General features: G+C 42.6%; 1 non-coding gene across 1 annotated transcript; it reads left to right on the forward strand.

The window, feature by feature from the left end:
• Window positions 1–573: 573 nt before the first annotated feature.
• Window positions 574–646, forward strand: TRNAR-UCU (transfer RNA arginine (anticodon UCU)). Its single transcript has one exon. It is a non-coding gene; the product is annotated as a tRNA-Arg (tRNA).
• The last annotated feature ends 5,410 nt before the right edge of the window (window positions 647–6,056 follow it).

Genomic DNA, 6,056 nt, shown 5'->3' on the forward strand with positions numbered 1-6,056 from the left:
TAAATCACACTTGCTCATTATAAAAAAAAAAAAACCAAGAAATTACCAAGGAGAAAGATCACTTTAAATTCCACCTTTGGAAGAATTTTCATTAGTGTTTTGATGACAGTTCTTTCAGGAATTTGTTTTTGCACATCTATACACACATCCACACCCCTCCGCCCCCACCACGATCCATAAAAGGAATCATAGAGAAAAGCTGTTTATGTTATCTTGCATAGATCCTCATTATTCTCTCCCCTCATCTTATATCTCTACTCCTGTCCCACAGGTAACTCTTGCTGAAACCTATTGCAGTCACTCTCAAGCAGCATTAGCATCCTTGGGAAACATGTTGGAAATAGAAATTCTCAGACCTCACCCTAGACCTACTGAATCAGACACTCTGGGCGTGGGGCCCAGATATCTGTGTTTTAACAAAACCTTCAGGTGATTCTGATGTGTGTTAATGTTTGAGAATCATTGACTTAGTGTATATATTTCTACATTTTTCTGTGCTCATACAACCCTACACATACATATATATAGATACAGGCTTTAATAAAACCATTAAAAAAATCTGGACCAGAGAATTCCCTGGTGGTCCAGTGGTTAGGACTCTGCACTTCTAATGCAGGGGCCATGGGTTCAATCCCTGGTCGGGGAACTAAGATCCTGCAAGCTGCGTGGTGCAGCCAAAAAAAAAAAAAAAAAAAAAAAAAAAAAAAATATATATATATATATATATATGGATCATATTATATAAACTTCTGTATCTTTTCCAACTCAGCATTACTTTGTGGAAATTCCTGCAGGTTGTCAGGTGTAGTGCTAATTCATTCTTTTTAATAAATGGGTGTGGATCAAGACACTTGTCTGTGGGTGGGGGTTCACTAGACATCCTTGTCCATATGTCCTTATTTATCAATACTTTCATCTTTATGGGAAAGATTCCCAGGAGTGGAATTGCTGGATGCAGGATGTACGTACTTCCAGTTTGAATGATTTCTTTGCAAATGACGTATAACAGTTCACATTTTATTCAGCAACTTTCAGATATATTTAATATCTGGGTCTTTAGCCCTAACAACTGTGATAATTATGAATTGGGAGTTATAAACTCACTTTTACTGTGCAAAGGTAGCATGTTAAATTTTGTGTTAAATTTTATAAAAGTTCAAAAAATTCCCTTGTTTTAATCTTTTTTTTTTTTTTTTTTGCCATGGTGCTTCATTTCTGCTGTTTCTTGGATTCTGGCTAATATCAGCATCTAACCCATGGAGACTTCTACAACATCTGCAAAGGGTGTGTCTGTGGAACTTTGCGTGTGGGCTCTTGCTCTCTTCCACCCTTTAGATGTGTTAATCGTAGCAGTTGACTGAGAAGAGTAATCATTTCTTTCTCCTGAGGCTGCAGCTTGTATAACGGTTTGGACGATGGAGTTTTAGCTTCAGTAGCTTGTTGCCAGCTGGATCTAAATGGCTTCCCTTTTCCCTTAGCATTTTGTGTTTGTTATTCTTTTATTCTGAGTCACAGTACCCTGCTGAGTTTGGTCCCAAGTATATTGGTTGCTGTTGGGCTTCTTGTACGTAATTGAAGGGGTCATCTGATGTTTGCTGATCACTTCACGAAGTTGAGCTAAACCTCCTGCGTTCGATCACTTCTATTTCTGGGGCTTGGTACACTCTCCTAGGTCCCGGCCTTCTGGAGGGGGGACCCTAGGACAGGACCCAGGGAGGCAGTTTCCTATTGAGGCTGCAAGTGACTTGGTTGCTTTGTTCTGCACTCACCTGGCGGACGCCTCCTTCCCGCAGATTCCTTCTGGCTTCTGGTTCCTGTTGAAGGAAATCCTGTCCTCCAGATGCTGCCCCTTCTCTGCTTGTGGCTCTGTGTCCCCTCACGGGCCGCCTGTGATCAGCCTGTCTTAACCATCAACTTGGAATCTTAGTATGTGAAGACACCTTAGAGACCTTCGCCTGGCCACCCGCACTTTGCAGATGAGGAAATTCAGGTTCCGAGCAGCAGAGTCACTTATCTGACTAGTTAACTCAGCTGGTTTGACACTCAGGATTTGTAAGTGATGTATTGGAAGCCATAACATTTTTTTGCTCAGAAAGTTTGTTAGTGGCAGATCCACGATAAGCGTGGGATTTTCCCATCTTCATCGGCTAATCAAAATGACCTTCTCCATTGCATTGCTTCTGCCACTTCATTTCCCCATTGGCCAGGTACCCATTTTGTCCTTTGCCACACTGCAGTCTTCCTTTGAGATTTACAACGTGAAGAATGGTGCTACTTCTTGGACCTTCAATTAAAATATCTCCCTTTTCTTACACTTTGTTGTCCTGCTGGAGGATGCTGCTTGTAACTAACTCTAGGCAACCCTGACCCTCTAAAGCTCATTTGCTCACAAAAAGCTGGGCCTGGTAACTGATGGTCATTTGTGCCATCAAGCTCTCAAGCTCAACTTAATATAAATTTCACTAGTTCGGGTGTCAGGGCACAGGCGAGGGTATCTTTTAGCACATGTCAACACAGCTAATTCCGGCTTTGAGAATGGAATCAGGAGGGGCTTTTGCCTGAGATGAACTTCTGGATCACACGTTTACTCTGTGCAAATTTGTTTTTAGGAAATTACACTAACGTTACCTGTGTTTTGACTTAAACATGGCAGCATGAGCATCTCAACTAACTCCTCCCTGTTGGGTGGCATCCTCCCTCATTGTCGGAACTGGGCTGGCTGAAGTCAGCTCTCCTTGGTGGTTCTTACTTTCTGCCAACTTAGCTTGACCTTTTCCTGGCTGGTCTTTCTCTGCCTGGTCCTGCTCTTACCTTTTTGCTTTTTCTCCTGTTTTCCTTAAGGAGGGGGCAAACCAATTCCAAAGCAACATGTTGTTCTAGCCACAGAGCAGGAGAACCGTGGTAGCTACCCTGCCTGGCCAGCAGCCACGAGATGTCAGTTCTTGTGAAATCTTGAGCTCCTTAGCTGCTACAAGAGATTGCTTGATGGTTCTGGCAGGCAGGGAGGGGAAAAACCACTTCTTAGACTCTAGCAAAACCTTTGACTTAGAGACGTTACATAAATCCTCCCTTAGCTTCGTCCCTGTCCAGATTCTTAAAGAGACACTACTGTTTCCTCTCAGCACAATGGCACGTTATGTCACCGTGAGCTGACAGACTTCTGTGAAAAGGCCTGAAGGTAAAATGTACAACTGCAGGAAACTGCAGGAAGAATTAGCCCCAGCACTCAGCATATCTGAAGGAATGTCTTTGCTGGTGTGGGCTGGGGGCTGGGGGTACCTAAGTACCAAGTATTCTTAAAGTCTGATTGTCTCACTTCCCATATTTCAGTGGCAGTCTTCACAATTTTGGGTAATGTGCAGTCTTGTATTTTTTAACACAGAACTTGCAGGAATTAACATTTTTGTTCTATTTGATTTTTTTAAAAGATGTGTTACCATCTTAAGCAAGAATTTGAGGCATGACGGGTGTGGGTCAGATTTTTCTTTGGGAGAACCCTCAGTAGAAGAAATAAGGTGTGAAGCAGTAAAAATGTTTTATTTTCACATTCTGGAAAGGCAGCTCGTCTAGAAGGTGTGATATATAGAGATTCTACGTTATCAACAATTCCTTCCCCTCACTCCTGAGGGCGTGTGCTGTTTGGTTTGAATACTGTTGTCTCAAACTCCTGCCTCTTTTTCCTCTCCATAACTTGATGTAGTTTGGCTTTAACCTTGTTTGTTTGCTTTTCTGAAACTAGACTCACTTATGAAGGGCACTAATCTGGCTCTTGCTTAATCTAAGGTTTTTTCTTAAGTCCCCATGTAGTGCAGTGCACTCTTCGAGTCACTAAGGATGTAGTGGAGAGGGAAACAGAAAAGATCCTAGGACTTCACTCTGCCGGAGTCCACTTCAGAGTTGGAGAGACAGACAAGGAGTAGGTAAACAAATAAAGACATAAGAATTTCAGCTAGTAGTGTGCGTTAGGACACTACAGCAGTATGATATGGTAGAGAATGGTGTGTGTGTGAGAGATTTCATAGTTTAGGAACCAGAATCCCCTGAGAGCCTTCTAGTAGAAGGATCAGAAAGCACAAAGGGCCCGAAGTAGGAATGAACCTCATGTATCTGAGGGACAGCGAAAGGCCAGTGTGGCCGGCGCATCCTGAGTGAAGGAGAGGAGACAGGCCAGAGAGGTGGGTGAGGTCATTCACGGAGAGCTTTGTGGCCAAGGTGATGAAATGAGAAGTCGGTGTGGGAGTCTCGGTGGGGACGTTGCCTGATCTCATTTATACTTTAAAAATGTATTCTCAGTGTCCTCAAACTCCGCTGGTCCTCTTTCAAGTTGTGCTCTTTCTTTGTCTATTGCACTTTCTTCTCATCTGCTTATGTGGGCGTTCCCCCGGCCCACTCCTTTCTCCTCTCTTTCTAGGCAGCTTATCTCTCCTTGTTTTTTCAACCACAGCTCCTCCACGAAGCCTCCCACACGCGGGCCCTCCTCCTGACCTCTGCGCCTGCTGCATCTTCTGTTTCCAGCTGGCCCGTTTGCTCTTTCCACTCAATTATCCAGCCTTGGCTTCACATCCAGACTGTTATATTTAAAAAAACTTTTTCGAGTTCTCTAAACCAACCCCCTTTCTAACTTCCTGATTTCTGTTACCATACCCCATTCTCCCAGGCACCGTGGCTTTAAATCGGAGTTTTCCTTATTCCTCTGTAACTGTCTTCTGCACTTGATCAGTCATCAAGACGTGTTGATTGATGGTCCCAACTGTCTATTTTCTCTCCTCTGCTGTGATTCTAATTCATCTTTGGATTGCTGCCTTTAGCCTCTTCAGAGATGCCTGTTTCGCAACTTTGAACACTTTACTCTCCCCCTCAGATATGGGTTATCATCTTGCATTTGTCTCTTGCTTTGTAGCCATATCCTCTTTCTGTTCTAATGAGACAAGTCCCCTCTCGATCTTGGTGGGCTTTCTTCATTCTCTTATTTGCAGAACTTTGCCCAAGCTGCTCCGGTTCCATAACCAGGAATAGCCTCAGGTAGGGATGGGATACAGTGTTGTATGGAGGTTACAACACTAGAAGGCTGTACATTAGGTATCTTTTTGGCAATATTCTAGGGCTTGGTTTCACTTTATGGGTTAAGCTACTGTTTTGGAAACTGTTGCTTTTGTTTTCTTTTCTCATTTATTTTTTTGAATTTTATTTATTTTTTATACAGCAGGTTCTTATTAGTTATCTATTTTATACATATTAGTGTATACATGTCAATCCCAATCTCCCAATTCATCCCACTACCTCCACCCCCCCCCCCCCCCCACTGCTTTCCCCCCTTGGTGTCCATACGTTTGTTCTCTACATCTGTGTCTCTATTTCTGCCCTGCAAACAGGTTCATCTGTACCATTTTTCTAGGTTCCACATATACGTGTTAATATATGTTATTTGTTTTTCTCTTTCTGACTTATTTTGCTCTGTAGGACAGTCTCTAGATCCATCCATGTCTCTACAAATGACCCAATTTCGTTCCTTTTATGGCCGAGTAATATTCCATTTTATATATGTACCACGTCTTCTTTATCCATTTGTCTGTTGATGGGCATTTAGCTGCTTCCATGACCTGGCTGTTGTAAAGAGTGCTGCAATGAACACTGGGGTGCATGTGTCTTTTTGAATTATGGTTTCTCTGGGTATATGCGCAGTAGTGGGATTGCTGGGTCATACGGTAATTCTATTTTTAGTTTTTTAAGGAACCTCCATACTGTTCTCCATAGTGGCTGTATCAATTTACATTCCCACCAACAGTGCAGGAGGGTTCCCTTTTCTCCACACCCTCTCCAGCATTTGTTGTTTGTAGATTTTTCTGATGATGCCCATTCTAACTGGTGTGAGGTGATACCTCATTGTAGTTTTGATTTGCATTTCTCTAATAATTAGTGATGTTGAGAGTTTTTCCTGTGCTTCTTGGCCATCTGTATGTCTTCTTTGGAGAAATGTCTATTTAGGTCTTCTGCCCATTTTTGGATTGGGTTGTTTGTTTTTTTAATATTGAGCTACATGAGCTGTTTATATATTT

Source organism: Neophocaena asiaeorientalis, unplaced genomic scaffold (assembly GCF_003031525.2).
Source record: "Neophocaena asiaeorientalis asiaeorientalis breed wild unplaced genomic scaffold, Neophocaena_asiaeorientalis_V1.1 scaffold515, whole genome shotgun sequence".
NCBI lineage: Eukaryota > Metazoa > Chordata > Mammalia > Artiodactyla > Phocoenidae > Neophocaena > Neophocaena asiaeorientalis.